The following is a 17,024-nucleotide window of genomic DNA, read 5'->3' on the forward strand; positions in this document are numbered from 1 at the left end:
ACAGGCTAATCTGAGAGAGACTGAGGAAGACACAGAGATGATTCTACTGATGATTTCTGGATGGAATTAGGTGTGGGGAGGCAAGCTTCAGGAAGGCTGGAGAAGGGGAAGGAGTGAATGACACCTTTTGTTCTTTTCTTTGGGAGTAGTGGTGACAGTGTCTGGATAGAGGGTTACTGTTTGCTCTAAGAAGCCAACCTCTCTTGTCTCAGAGTCTGGAAGATGAATCTTTTCCTGATTCCTATTCTCTGGAATGTAGTTTTTAAAAATGTATTTATTATTTTCCCATTATTTATTTATGGTTTTGGATTTATTATGTTATATATAATACATAGTATATAATAAAATATATTATAATAATACATTATTTATATATACTTATATATTATTTATTATTACTTTAATTTTTTTAAACCCTTACCTTCTGCCTTAGAATCAATACTGTGATTGGTTCCAAGGCAGAAGAGCAGTAAGAGATAGGCATGATGATGCGTTGATGATGGGCAAGTCACACATCCTTGTTTGACTCAGTTTTCTCTTCTGTAAAGCGAACCAGAGAAGGAAATGGGAAACCACTCTAGTCTCTTTACCAAGAAAACCTCCCATGTGGTGACAAAAAGTCAGACAAGACAAGATGTTTGTCTCTCTGGGCTAAAGTTTCTTTATAGAATGTGGGCTTTGGACCCTTCCACTCGCTGCCACCCACCATCTCTGCCAGACTTGATAAAGAATTGAATTCTATTAATGTGTGCATCTCCTTCTTTTACATACAACAGAGTAGAAGTTTAATAAAGGTTTGTTAAACATATTCTTCAATCCAGCAATGCTGGCTTCCTTGCCATTCTTTCCATGCCTCTCTCAGCTCTGGGTGTTGGGAGGTTTGCTCCTCTGGCTGTCCGCCCTGCCTACCTTCTTCCTTCTGATCCCCATCTCCTTGCTTCTCTGGCTTCCTTCACATCTTAAAGTCTCGCCTCCTGCAAAAAGGCTTTTCCACTGTCCAATGTAATGGACTTTATTGCTAGTAGCAATACAATGATCCAGGACACGCCTGAAGGATTTATGAGGCAGGATGCTATCCACATTAAGAGAAAGAACAGTGGCAGCAGAAACGCAAAAGAAAAACATATGACTTATCTCTTGGGTTTTAAAAGATGACTCTATAACAAAAATGAATAATATGGAAATAGGTATCAAGAGATAACATTTGCACAACCCGATGGAATTGCTTGTTGGCTCCGGGAGGGGGGAGTAAATAGGGGAGGGAAAGAAAATGAATCATGGAAACAGGGTGAAATATTCAAAAAGTAAATAAATAAAAATTAAAAAAACTTTTCCAGTTCTCCTTAATCTAGAACCTTTACTCAAAGATTATCTCCATTTTATTCTATACATGTCTCATTTGTGCATAATTGTTTGCATGCTACCTCTTCCATGATACAGAGAAAACCTCGAGAGCTGAGGCTGTGTTTTTGCCTCTTGCTTTTCTTGCTCAGCATACCACCTAACTGGCACATAGTAGGCACTTACTTCATCCTTTTTACATTAACATTTATTTAATACTTATTGACTTGAATTTAATTAAATTCATCTAAATTCCTACCTCTTTCCCATTCCCTACCCTCATCTGTAGGGATCTCTCCTCCCCAGAACTGCCACAGCTCTTTTTAGGATCATCCTACTCCTTGGATGTGATCCTATCACTCAAACTCAATTAGCAGCTAGGGCATGTGCAGAGATCAAAGAATTACATAAAGGCAGTGTTGGAAGGGATCTAAAAAGCCATCAAGTTCTACCACCTCACTTTACAGATGAGGAAACTGAGGCATAAAAGGATCAAGTGACTTGTCCAAGGTCACACAGGTGAGCAGCAGGGCGAAATTTCAATCATATGCTATATTTAAAAAAAACTCCTCCACCCCCAACAGTGCCTAGCACAGGACACTGTTCAGCATCAGATTGAAGTCAACTTCATGGCAGCAAGGGTGGGCTCACACCTGCTACACAAACCAGTACCAACTGTATGGAACCAGAAAGCTGTTGTGTCTTGAAAATGTTTCAGATAGCAATATTTATGGGTATTTATCATCCTATGGGGAGATTTCCTGCCCCAACTGTAAGTGATACTTATTACCCCAGAACCATAGGCTTTTTCTAAGAATTGACATCAGAATTCTTTTGAGCTGTAAGGTACAGAATTAGACATACATTATGGGGAAATCCATTTTGCTTGGCATAATTGATCAACAAGCATTCATAGCATTCATTAAGTTCCAGGTGTTTTTATTATAAGTTTTTTGTCTTTGTTTTTCAATTGAGGGAGAAAGGTGGAAAAAAGGAAGGAAGGAAAGAAGGGAAGGAGGGAGGGAGGAAAGAAGGAAGGAAGAATTGTCAGTGAAGTGTTTTTTTATGAGAAAGAAGAACATTTCCCTCTGGTTGGCATAATACCACTAGACATTAAAATTGAATTAAATTGGGGGCAGCTGGGTAGCTCAGTGGAGTGAGAGTCGAGCCTAGAGACAGGAGGTCCTAGGTTCAAACCCGGCCTCAGCCACTTCCCAGCTGTGTGACCTGGGCAAGTCACTTGAACCCCATTGCCCACCCTTACCAATCTTCCACATATGAGACAATACACCGAAGTACAAGGGTTTAAAAAAAAAAACAAAATTGAATTAAATTAAAAAATTTAAAACCAACAAAATATTTTCTTCACAGTCCAGTGAAATAGGGAGCCCAAGTATTCTTATCTCCATTTTTACAGATAAGGAAACAAAAGCTCAGAGAGATTAAGTCAGCAACCAAACATCAGAGATCAGTACAATTCATGCCTCCTGTCTATAAGTCTCCCACCCTTTCCATTATACAACTGTCCCACAGCCTGAAATCAAATGAGGAAATATTCTTCTTTGTGAATAAAATGCGTGGGTTGTGTTGTCAAATTTCTCACTTCATCTTTTGGATGCTGTTGTTTGAGTGGCTTCTCCTGGAGAGCAGAGATCTGGGCTCAGAGTCGGGGAGCCCTCCTGTACCTTTGTGTGGTCATGGACCAGTTCCAAGCTATCCTGCCCCAGGTGAGGGCACTGCTCTCCAGTGCTTGGCCTGCCCAGGTACAGAGATTTCTGGATGGCCTGCTGGAAAAGGACCTTCTCTCCAAAGAATATCACCAGGCTCTGCTCCAAGAGTCTGACGGAGAAGCACTGGCCAGGAAAGTCTCCTTGTCCCTGTTGGAGAAGTGGGATCTATGCATAGGGACCCTGATCCAGTGCGTGGGGCGCTCTGGGAATAAGCTTCAGACCCCAGGGACGGATGGAGTCTCCTTATCGAGGAGCCGAGGTAATAAGCTGGAATATCCTTATCCTGGTAAACAGCAATTGTCTGTAGGTCTGGGGCTTCACCCTTCCCTTTATCCCCCTGCTTTCCCTAGAATGAATAACTCAAGACATCTTGCAGGTGGGGAATGTAAGGGCTGGAAAGAAGCAAGGGTCGTGGCATATGGTAAGCAGAATAGGAGAAGCTTGTGGAGTTCCATCTTTGATACTGAAAATGGTTTAAGGTTTTTGGGGAGATAGAGGATGCCTGAATACAGAACTTATCCCATGTTTCTCACAAAGGATCTCTGGAGTCATTCTAGAAGATAAATAATAGAATTATGCCTTAGAGGTAGAGGGTATGTCATCTGATGGCAAGCTGCAGGAGGAAAAGTCCTGCTTCTTGTCCTTGTTATCCTTCATCATTCAAGGTTCTGGTGGATCAGCCAACAGGAACCTTAGAATGTAGAATGCATTGAACAAATAGAAGATTGTGGAGGGTGGGAAAAGTTGGATCTCTAAGGTCTGACCTTCTAGGTCTTCAAAAAGTTGGCCATCTCTCCACTTCCCCTGCCTTCCTCCACCCCCCTCCACCTCAAATCTGCTCTCCCTTTTTGTACAATATGGTTCCTGTTATGTGAGCAATGTTTCCTCTCTGGGATGTGATTTTGATCTCTTATGTCAAACGACTCCAAAAAGTGGAACTGGGTTCAAATGTGGTCTTTGGCAAAATGAGAATAGGTTGGTTGGAGGATACACACTCCCTGTTCCTGGGTTTACATTTCCCATTTGTTCTGAGGACTAAGCCAGTGGTCTAACCAATGAGTCATCCATTCCATCTACAAGAATCTTTTGGACACCCACCATTCACCCATCCCAGTCCTAGGTACTATAGGGGATACAAGAGAAAGAAAAAATATGGTCTCTGCTCCTTAGGAGCTATTAAATCTTCTCTTCCCCATATCGCATAATTACAATTCTTTTTTTTCTCCCAAAGAAGTCCACTAAGTTCATCCTTCCAAACAATAAAGGTGGGCATACACATAGGAGGAAGCAATGCATCTCTTTCTCCAGAGGTCTTATGAGAGAAGAAATTTTCTTCTGCTTATGGTTAATCCATTGGCTTAAGGAATCTATTCTTGGTAGAAAAGAATATTTTATCTTTTTTCTGTTTCTCTTCCCTCTTTCCGGCTTATGGTTCCTCAAGTGATGTTGTTCACATGAGGAAAGAGCCTGTCCTTATAGACACCTCCCTGAACAACAATTAAGAGTGTTGTATTACAATGCCTTTTCCACTCAATCACTCATTCATTCCATTTAAAACAAAGTTTCTCAAAATATGGCCCACCAGCCCATTGGATATCCCAGGAAGCAGCAGTAAGCTCTTTGAGAAGATTAATGTTTATGAAGAATGGTCCGTTCTGATTATTTAACTATTCTAGGTATTTTATGTACATTACTAATTTTCTAAGAATTAGAATATAATAAAATACAGTTTCTACCTAAACATGGACTCCGTGTAATGTAATCTTTAATAATTTGGAAGGGATTTCATGATTTGATGCTACTTCAGAATTGTCTCTAAGAACATTAATCCTCATTGCATGGGATTGCCAAAAAAAAAAAATCCTTTTTTCCCTTAGTTCTCATCTCCTTAACCTCTCTGCAACATTGGCATTGATGATCAACCTCCCCTTCTGAATATTCTGTCTCTTCTGTAATCTTTTGATACTTCTTCCTCTTCAGTTGCTGCCTTCTCCACTATCTTCTCATCATCTTCTCTACCCTACTAGATGATAATCAGTTTCTCATTTTCTCCTCTCGCCTTCTGATCACAGAAAATAAAGTATCCCTCCTCCTTCCTAGGGCTAATTCTTCAATCCATATCTTTGATAGCATTCCCTACTACCAACTCCAGGAACTTGCTTTATTAATTATTTTTTAAAATTTTTTTTTTATTTTAAACCCTTAACTTCTGTGCATTGACTCATAGGTGGAAGAGTGGTAAGGGTAGGCAATGGGGGTCAAGTGACTTGCTCAGGGTCACACAGCTGGGAAGTGTCTGAGGCCAGATTTGAACCTAGGACCTCCCGTCTCTAGGCCTGGCTCTCAATCCACTGAGCTACCCAGCTGCCCCTTGCTTTATTAATTATAACTTCTTTCAAATCTTCAAACTCTCCTCTCCCCTGACTCTTTTTTTTTAAACCCTTAACTTCTGTGTATTGGCTTTTAGGTGGAAGAGTGGTAAGGGTAGGCAATGGGGGTCAAGTGACTTGTCCAGGGTCACACAACTGGGAAGTGTCTGAGGCCGGATTTGAACCTAGGACCTCCCATCTCTAGGCCTGACTCTCAATCCACTGAGCTACCCAGCTGCCCCCTTCTCCCCTGACTCTTACAGTTGTTTATGAATATGCTCAGGTCTCCCCAACTCTGACAAAAACTTGGGAGAGGAGAAATATGTCTATCTTTTGCATCCACTTTATTTCTATCCATTCTTTTTTCACTGATAATTATGAATAACTTTCTTTTTAAAATAACCCTTACTTTCTTTCTTAGTAACAACTGTAAGACAGAAGGGTAAGGCTAGGCAAAGGGGGTGAAGTGGCTTGCCCAGAGTCACACAGATAGGAAGTGTCTGCGATCAGATTTGAACCCAGGACCTCCCATCTCTAAGCCTGGTTCTCAATGCAGTGAGCCACTTAGCTGCCCCCTCACCCTATATGTGCTTTTAAAAAAGATTCGTCCTTGACTTTCTTCTTTTCTTCTATTACAATACATGGACAATCTCATTCATCCCCATATCTTTAGCCTCTCTACTTGAATGTCTCACAAATATCCAAAACTTTTTCCAAGTCCAAACCCTAACTTACATACTTCTTTTTGGCACTCTTTTGGATTCTGTAAGCTGGGCACAATTTCTGTCTGTGGCAGTGTCATTCAGCTTCTCTTCCATGTTCATAGCATTGGAGTTATCATTGACATGCCCCAAGCCACCCAATTAAAAATTCTATCGGACTCCTGCACCAACTCTCCCAAATACATTTGAGTCTCAGTTTCCCCTGTCACTACTCTCATGCAAGCTCTTATTATCATCTGCCTGATATCACAAAAGTCTTCTAAAAAAAGGTCTTTCTGGCACTATTATCTCTTTCTCTCCTCCTATCCATAATCCATCCTAGGCCTAGAATAATATTTTTATGCACAGATTGGATTATGTTACTCCCCTTCTCAAAAATCTTCAGTGGTTCCCTATGAACTTCTAAGTAAAGTTCAAAATCCTTTGCCTGTCATTTAAAGCAAACTCTGTCATCTCCACAATGTGGTGCCATTTTGCCCTACTAACCTTTTTTTTATAGTATTCCTCCCCACACATTCCATACTCCAGTCAAATTGGATTCAACTCCCCTCTTTTCCCCCCTGCGTCCTCATTCTCCTCAAATGCCCCGTGTCCTCAATCTCTGGACCTTTGCTCACCATCACCTATGTTGGAAGGCCCTTCCTTTGAATTCTGTTCTAGTCTTTAAAGTCTAATTCAAATGGTACCAAGTCCTCAGATTAGCCTTCCCTGACCTCCCTGATCAATAACTGCCCCCTCCGACTTCAGAGACATCTTTATTTCTCCCCTCTTTGATGTATTTATTATGTAATGTTGTGTTTTGTAGTTACCGTTTTACATCTTATCCTCTTTCTAAATAAAGTATAAGCTTCATGAGGGCAGGAATCACACGTAAATCATGTAGTGTTCTCAGTGACTAACACAGTACTTTATATGAGGCTGGCGTTTAATACAGCTAGGTCTCAATTAGTATGAATGATGAATCCCAAAGAGTGCTCGCATAATTTAATTTTGACTAATCAAAGTTTTATTCATATGTTAAGATATGGTCATTAGTTCCTATTCAACTGAAACATGCAATGAAAAAAATTGTTTTAATTTTTAATTTTAAAAAATAAATTATTTGTTAATACAAGATAACAGCAAAGGATAAGAAAAATGCAGTTCTGATTCAAGGGAATTACAAAGTAGTAGAATAATTAGAGAAAGCAAAATTAGAAAAAAACATACTTAATATAGCACCTAACAATAAGCCTTCACTGGCAATGTGATAATAATATTGTTATTATCATTTAAAATATGTTAGCAGCACAGACTGAACTGTTCTTCTCTCTCTTTTTTTAAATCTTCCTACAAATAAGAGTAGGGATTTAGAACTTTATCCTCATTTCAAAGAATTTGCATGTTCACATTCTTGTACAATAAACCCAAGGCAGCTGGATGACATGGAGCACTATCTAAAATCAGTAATGCTTTAAATTCAATGTTTTTGTTTTTCAATATTTTTCAATAGCTAAAATAAAATAAAAATCAAGTTTTAAAATCATCTTTAGTACTTTGGAAAACTTATGTGGAAATTTGTTATTAAAATAAAATAAAGACTAAAAAATAAGTAAAAAAAATCAACTTCAGTTACCTATGCTTTCTTATTTGACTGCCAAAGAACAAGATGCAATCGATAGTTATAATCTCTCAAAACCAGAGGATTTCCAGGCCAATAAACAAGCATTGATTTTCATCTAATATCCCTTTCTGCATTGTCCTCCAATAAAAGTTTTAGATGATCCTCAGACACTTTAAATCCAGGTTAAATTTCTTTTCCTATCTTAGAAATATAGGTTCTTAAAAGCACCATTTCCTGGAATAAGGATTAAATTTGATTATTCTATATTAAAATTTTAAATACAAGTTTAAAATGAATTGTTTGGTGTATCTACTTTCTTTGATTATTTTCTTCAAAACACCAGAATATCTGGGTGTCATCTTCATTTGCACTGGCTCCCTCTCCGTGATTTTAACATTATGCATCTGAATTCAATTTTTAAAGTAACCAAACCAACCAATGTATACAGTAAGTTTCTTCACTATCTGCTACCCATTTTCTTTCATAAACTTAAAAAATTAAAGCTTTTGTCTGAATGACTGTTCTAGTAAAAGGAATTCATTTTTAGCTGATATCATAAAAGCCTCTTCATTCTTTCACTGGCAGTGTTTCCATATGAAATAGTCTTTTTGTCTATTTCATTAAGGGCTCTTTAAAAAAATTAACACAACTATTGATAATACAGTACCTAGCAGTATCTTACATCCACAAGCAAAGATGGGCGAGTATAAACTGATGATGTAATAGTATGTGAAACCCTCCATGAATTTGCACTCAACACATTAATGGAATTCCCATTAAATAAAATCTAGCATCACTTTTTTTCATATACACTAAATCAAAATTTGTGTTCATCAAACTCATTCATCAAGACCTAGTTGTATCAAGAGTTTTTGTTGGCAGCGTGCTTTTTAAATCCAACATCTATGCTAATGTTCTCTTAATGGAAACAATTGACAGTTGTTTATATTAGTTCCAACTTGTGTCCTCAAACCAACATTTACAGTTCTTAGGTTAGCTCCATGCCTTCATATTTTCCTTCTTAAAAAACAATTGGTAGGTGAGTAGGTAGTGTTAAAAAGAAGATGGGGATGAGGATGGGAAAGAATTTAACTGGGAACATGTGGGATTTGAATACAAAACTGTAGCAAAATATAACAATATCTATCTCTGGAGCTTGTCCTTACTTATTTTAAACAAATGCATTTCTGCAACAACTACCTTATTACTCTCTAATACCAAACTTAGGAAAGTAGAACATGACACTAAACCTGAATCTCAATTTAATAGTATTTTCCTGTATAAGTCAGAAGCAATAAGTCAATTGATGGTGCCTTTGGCAAAGGACAGCCCTAAAGTAGAAGGCATAGGTTTCTGGGAGGTGGGCTAGTTTCTCTTTGTTTCTTTCTAATTTTTTTTGTATAGATTGATCAAGTTAACCTAGTCAATGGTTAGTTCTGTGATTACTTTCATAATGATGCACAATGAGAATATAAAGAATGGTTTTTAAATTTTTTCATTTCTAATATAAAAAAAATGTATAGTCATATGTCTCTTTTTAAATTTATTTAATTAATTAATTTAGAATATTTTTCCATGGTTACATGATTCATGTTCTTTCCCTCTCCTCCTTCCACCTCCCTCCCATAACCAATGAGCAGTTCCACTGGGTTTTACATGTATCATTGATCAAGACCTATTTCCATAGTATTAATATTTGCAATAGAGTGATCATTTAGAGTCTGCATCCTCACATGTCTTTTTAATGGCTTCGCATCCCCCAAATGAATTCAGAGGCAGGTTATTATTTCATTATATTTTAATTTTCTGACAGCCCCACAACCAAAAGATAACTCCATCCCTGCAGTGAATACTTACCCTTCTGACACATAGGTAGCCAAGTATTCTCCATGTGGAACTAGATAAAAAATGAAGTGTTGAACTATAGAAACATTTATATATTCAGAATGAAGTCGAGTTTTTAACTATTTGCAAAATTTGGTGTTTATTTACTAATTAATTATTTCATTTTGTCATAAAGTCTCTGAGCATTTAATTGTGTTTATGAAATTGATGTTTATTTTTATTGAAAACATTTATTATATTGTGGCTTTCAGCAGAATTTTAATATATATTTTGTCAGATGATGAATAGAAATTTTCTAATATAAAAAAAGACCTAGATGTAAATAGTTGTGAATTGAATTCATTTACTGGGCACCTACTAAGTCTCCAGACCTGTGCTAAAAACTGAATAAAATGCAAAAGAGATAAAAAGTCCAATATTTTCCATCTCATTAAGGAAAAAAACCATATTATGATGGTGATTCTGGTGGATTGACACATGAAATAATCAATAAAAAAGTTAGATAATTCATTTTCTAAATGCTAATTTTAAGTATAATAGAAGTTTAAAGGAAGGAAGATTAGAATGACCTGGAACATTTTGGTTGTGGGGCTTGTGAAAAGACTGACAATCAAAACAGAGAAATTCTTATTGGAGTTCATGGAGGAAAAAAAAGCACTGGATTTGGAGGTAAGAGACCTAGATTTGAGAAGTAACCCAATGTAATGGCAGGAACTGGAGTCATGAAAAGCTCTGTTAAAAATCCCTCCTCAATCACCTCTTAGTTGTGTAACCCTGGACAAATTTAACCAACTTGAGCCAAAGTTCTTCATCTTTGAAGTGAAGAGATTGGACTAGCTGGCCTCTAAGATCCCTTCTGGTTCTTAATCTATGATCCTATAAGTACTGCTTCCAACAACTTACCCTATGATCTTGATCAGTCATTTCCTCATCCAAATGACAATATTAATATTCACACCACCTACCTCACATAGTTATTGTGAGGGAGGTATTTTTTTAAACTTTAAAGTGCTCTAGAGATGTGCATTGCCATCATTAGAGTTAGTACAGGTTTAGTTTAGATTCTGAAAAAATGGTAGCCTTCAATCATATAATAATGCCTATACTTTGGTTTCTTGTATGAATTAATAATTAACCTCTGATTCTCATCATTGGCTTCTAATTCAAAGCAACAAATGCTCCCATCCATTATAAAAATGATGAAATTTCTTTCCATAATAAATGTGACTGTAGAAAGAAGAGAAGGCAGTGGCAGAGGGAGAAGTCTGCAAAATATTCAGTTTTTAGAAAAGTGGTCCATGAAGTAAAAAGGACATCCTTCATCTCTTTGATAACTACTATCCTTTAAATGCTTTGAGCAAAAAGGAAAGAAGGAAAAGTTAAAGTACCAAGGCCGTTAGAGCTACTGTTGCCAGACATGCATGCTTCCTTCCTCATTCAGCTCTGGTAAGCAGATGGAACCAAGAATAGAAGAAAGTGCAATTTCTTGAAAATGACTGACTCATTTCTCATTTTGTGGCAGCAGATCTTGCTCATTTAGGCTTCCTTTAAAGAAAAGAATTATTCCTTCGAAATGGGAAGGAAGATTTATCCTTAGAAAGGAAGTTCATTGTGAGAAAAATAAAAGGGACATTCCTACAGAAGAAAAGTGGACCTTTAATGAAATATGGGACTTCTAATAATTCTAATGAAAAGCTTCATAAAAACTTTGAAATACAATGACCAAAGTCAAGTGAAATATAAAAAGGCAAACGTGCATGAACAATCATAAAGGACTAAATAAGCTGTTTGCATTATAATATGAGGACATGATACATATATGTATGAGACATGAGACAAGAGACAATGGAGTGGATAAGGATCAGACCTGGAGTCAGGAAGACCTTAATTCAAATCTGGACTCAGATGCTAGCTGTGTGACTATGGGCAAGTCATTTAATTTATTTTCCTCATCTGTAAAATGGGGATATTAATGACATCTCTCAGTGTTGTTCTAAGATAACAATTATAAAGTTCTTAGCACAGTGTCTGGAACATAGTAGTTGTTATTATTATCATCATTAGAGTCCTCTGAACTCTATTATCATCAAGATTCATAGAGGGAGTTTAATTGGAAAGAAAACCCAGGAATGTTTCTGTTATTTCTTTTTTTTTTCTTTTTTTTTTAAACCCTTAACTTCTGTGTATTGGTTCTTAGGTGGAAGAGTGGTAAGGGTGGGCAATGGGGGTCAAGTGACTTACCCAGAGTCACACAGCTGGGAAGTGTCTGAGACTGGATTTGAACCTAGGACCTCCCATCTCTAGGCCTGACTCTTAATCCACTAAGCTACCCAGCTGCCCAGTGTTATTTCTTAATGATCTTAAGAGAAGAAAGTAAAGGGAGGGAAAGAAGAATACACAGGGAGAAAGGAGAAAGAAAAAGACTGGGGGAAGTTATCTTAAGGAAATGAAGCAAGCAAGTAGATGTCTTTTCAAACAAGGAGGAAGGAATGAGGGAGTAGAAAACATTTGAAGCTTACTCTCATCTGAAATGGTTAAGGAAAGGAAGAAAACACACATACAGTTAGATACAGAAATATATTTTACTCAACAGAGAAAGAAGAGAGAAAAGGGAGAATAAAGGGAAAGATAAAATAAAGGAAACATTTGCCCAAAACAAAACAATTCTAAGGAGAGTGAAAGGGTGACATCATATACAAATTAGAGAAGCAAGAAAAAATTACCTTTCCATATCTATGGAGAGGGGAAGAATACATGACCTAAAAAGGGATAGAGATAATCATAAAAGGTAAATAGACAATTTGGATTATATCAAATTAGATTGGATATGCATAAGCAAAATCAATGCAGTTAAAATGAAAAGACAAGGAGGTAAATGGAGAAAAATTTTGCTGCAGTTTTCCCTGATAAAAATCTCCTTTCTGAGTTATATAGAGAGCTGATTCAAATTTATTAGAAGAGCTATTCTCCAATTAGAGTCAAAGGATATAAACAAGCAGATTTCAGATAAAGAAATCAAAGCTATTAATAACTATTTAAGATGCTTTAAATCACTAAAAATTAGAGATGCAACCCTGAGGTTCCACGTTAAACCCACCAAATTGGCAAGATTGACAAAAATGATAAATGATAAATGCTGATAGGCTATTGGAAAATAAATTTTATGGTTGGTGGATTCACAAATTAGTCTAGATACTTTGGAAAACAATTTGGAGCTGTGCCCCAAAAGTTATTAAAATGTACATATCCTTTGACCTAGTGAAACCAATATTAGTTCTACTATATCCCAAAGAGATATAAAGGACCTATATGTGCAAAAATATCGATAGCAACTTTTTGTGGTGGCAAAGAAATGGAAACCAAAAGGGATATCCCTCTGTGGGGGACTCCTTGAACAAGTTATGAAATATAAAGGTGTTGGAATACTGCTTTGCTAAAGGAAATTCTGGAGATTGTTTCAGAGAAAACAAGGAAGACTTATAAGTACTGATACAGAATAAAATGAGCAGAACCAGGAAAACACTTTCTATGATAGCAAAAACATTATAAAGATAAACAACTGTGAAAGGCTTAGAAACTCTGATAAAAATAGTGATCAACCACAAAAGATTCATGATAAAACATGACATAGTCACCTTCTATAAGAAGGTGATAGGCTTAGTCCAGAATGAGCCTTTTTTTGATGGCCAATATGAGAAATTTTTTTGCTTGACTATACATATTTGTAACAGGGCTATTTCTTGTTTTTGTTTCTATTTTTTTACTTTCTCAATGTATAAGGCAAGGGGAAGGTGAAAGGGAAAGAAAGCAAAATTTTGCTAATCAAAAAAATTTAATTTATAAAGGACTATTGAAGCTTGGGTAGAGTTGGAATTTCATTTGCCCAAGGAATGAAATTGCATATCTTCAAATATAACATAATATAACAAAATGGTGTAATATAATTCAATATGATATATGATGTGATATAATATTATAATAGAACAGAATAGAATAGAACATACTTTATTGCCCTTTTGGATCTGTGTATTCATTGATGTGGATACTCATTAGTGGCACAACTCGCAACATTTTCAGGCATTCTTATCTGGTACTATTCTGATCTATGTCTTGTCTGTCATTTCATAAATCTCTACGTCCATGAAATATCTATTTTTTAGTTCTTTTAATATTTCTGGGGCACCTCTCCCAATCCTTAGCAGAACTTGGAGAGGAGTTGAGTCTGTGTTGTAAAACATCATATATTGGATTAGATTTTTTTTGATGTTTTGACCAGTTTTGTTGGATTAGTTTTTCTCTTCTTCCTATTTTTATTTCTAAAGTATTTGTAGTAAAGGATAGTTCTTTGAGAAGAGATAAGGGAAAAGATACAAGAGAATGTAAAGACAAAAGATACCATTAAAAGTCCTTTAAATATATTTCTGGGGTGCCAATAAGGCTGCTCATCTGATGTCTCAAATGCTTTTACTCCTCACCTCTGGCTCTTAAGATTCCCTGACCTCCTTCAAAACTCAACTCAAATGCTACTTTATTTAGGAGCTCTTTCCCAGGTGTTCCTGCTTCTCCTCAATGTTATTTTCCAGTTGTTCAGCATAGATCCTGTATTTACTTATTTGTGTACATCTGATCTCCCCCATTAGAGTATTAGCTCCTTAAGGGCAGGGACTATTTTCTTTTTATCTTCAGAATAAATCCTCTCAGTGCCTGGCACAAAATTAGCATTGAATAAATGCTGGTCAATTTTTTGTTTCTTCTCTATACATGACCAGCTCACCTACTCTTCTGACCTTGCATTGGATCATAAATCTAGATCTAGAAAGGACCTTAGAAGTGATCTAGCCTAACTCTTTTATTTAAATATAAGGAAAATGAGGCCCAAGAAGGTTAAATGACTTGGCCAACATCACACAGGGAATAAGTAACAGGGGCAGGTTTTGAACTCACATTGCCCTCAGAGTTAAAGTTCTTTCTGCCATATCATACTACCTCAATAGTTTGTGTGTGTGTGTGTGTGTGTGTCTTATGCCATTTCTCATATACAAATCAACCTTGGTGATATGTTATAGACTATTTACATTTTCCATAATTCTGTCCATTGCCTTTTGGTTATTTGTCATTTGGATTCCTCTGAGATCATAGTAATTCCATCATCTGGAGCCTTTTGGCATCACCAAGAAAATATTAATAGGAAATAAATGAGCTTTGGAAGTAGCAAATGGTGAAGAGTAATAAAAACTACTGTATAATAATAGGATTCATTACCAAATAGACCCTTAGATATTATCATATAGTCCATCCACAACCTTTATTTTATAGACAAGTCAGGATCTGAACCCAAGTCTCCTGCTTCCAAATTCAGTGCTTTTTCTGCTTCACCAATGATCCACCTCCTTGATCAAATGTAATTTCTGTCTAAGATCTAGCTAGCTACTTGTATTGCAATTAGGACTAATTATTTTTGTGACACATTTTATTCTAAACTGTATGTGTTTTGTCACTTTGATTTCTAGTTTAGATGGTTAAACCAACATATTTTTGCATTACTATGTATTTCACTGTGGCCTTGAAGTATTTGAGTACTCGGTGTAGTATTTGGAGGCTCAGTACAGAGCTATAATAATAAACCAAATGGACACTTTAATTATAATTAAAATAAGGGACAGCTAGATGACTCAATGGATAGAGATAGAAAGTTATGAGTTCAAATCTGACCTCTGACACTTCCTAGTTATATAACTCTAGTTACTTACCCCCAATTGCCTAGCCCTTGCTGCTCCTCTGACTTGGAACAAATATTTTTAAAATGTTCAATATTAAAGATTTAAATCACAATTTTTTTTAAATCTTATCTACATCATTTCATATATCTACCCAGTATGCTGGAGACCTTATCTGAAGTCTTTTTACATTTCATGGATGGTAGTAGTATAATACTCAAACTATCCATGTTGTCCCTTGAACTCATTACTAGCCTATCTCACCTTCTCTTTCTGTACCTATCCTGAATAATAACTTTTAGGCTACTTCTCCTGAGTAGGTCATCTTCAAGCGCTTGGGAGGCTACACAGTCTATAGATTATTTCTCTTTTTGCTTGGACTGTGTACACAAAATCTACCATTATGCTGGCAAATGCCTCAAAGATCATTGGGTTTACAGTGGAAATGTGTGTCAGCTACTGGGGGGTGGGGGAGTTGGGGGAGAGAGAGCAAGAACATAAATCATGGAACCATGGAAAATTTTTTTCTAAAAAAAAAAGATCATTGGGTTTAAAGACTGGAAGAACCTAAGAAATCTAGTCCAATCCCTTCAGTTTAGAAATGGGGAAACTGAGCCTCAAAGAGATTGTGACTTTGTCTCCCATAAAAACCTTCCCCTCTTCCTTACTTCCCCATTCCTATTGAGAAGACCACAGTCCTAGCAGTCATGAAGATTCACAACCTGAGTCAGCCTCAAATCTTCCCTCTTCCTCATTCAACTACTTAGAAAATCTTATCTACTCCACTCACATGGATGCTATTCTAAGTGAGAACTTCATTACTTCTCACTATGATTATTTCAGGAACTTCCTAACTGGTCTCCTTGCCTACAATCTCTCCTTTTCCAGTCCATTATCTATTCAGCTACCAAATGGATATTTCTTTCTTTCTTTTTTACTAATGTTTTCTATTTATTCATTAATAAAAAGTGCATAGTACAAGCCCTTTACCCCAATCCAAGTACTCAGTAAAAGATTAACAGGAAACCCTGGATGGCACAGACATGAATTGTTTGGCATAATTTAGACATTTTAAACCAGCAATTAACATTTAGTACATCACATGACCACTTTTCCTTTTTTTGTTGTTTTTGTATGTTTTTTAAACAAAATGCTCTTCAGACAGTGTAACAAACACACATGATTCTTCATTTAAGAATATAATATATTAAGAGACTAAGCCTACGACTGCAATAACAAAGATTTAATCCATTAACTGTAAACTCTCTTCATTGCTTCTTCAGGTTGCTAGAACTGCTGTCTCAAGAATTCGTCTGGCAATGTTTTAGAACAAATCTGATTAGTGAAAGTCTTGCAGTATTTAATCTCTTTCAAAGTTCCTTCTAAAATGTGACCTATATAAATTCCATATAAACATGATGGTACACTTTCAATTCACAAATCACAAAAAGACACTAAAAGTAACCTTGTGATAGGTTGTGACTGATTGTTACTTTGGAGAATCTTTGCAAGTTGAAAAATGTGACTTGCTGAATGTGGGATCATGGCCTGGTACATCACAAAACATTTTGCCACAAAACATTTCCAACTTTGCTTTTCCTGTACATAAAGCCAAAAGCACTGTTCTGCATAAATAAAACTGATTATGTGGTAATGAACAAAATGATCAACAACAAACTATTTGCAGTGTTTAAGTG

This window comes from Gracilinanus agilis, chromosome 1, assembly GCF_016433145.1.
Source record: "Gracilinanus agilis isolate LMUSP501 chromosome 1, AgileGrace, whole genome shotgun sequence".
Lineage (NCBI taxonomy): Eukaryota > Metazoa > Chordata > Mammalia > Didelphimorphia > Didelphidae > Gracilinanus > Gracilinanus agilis.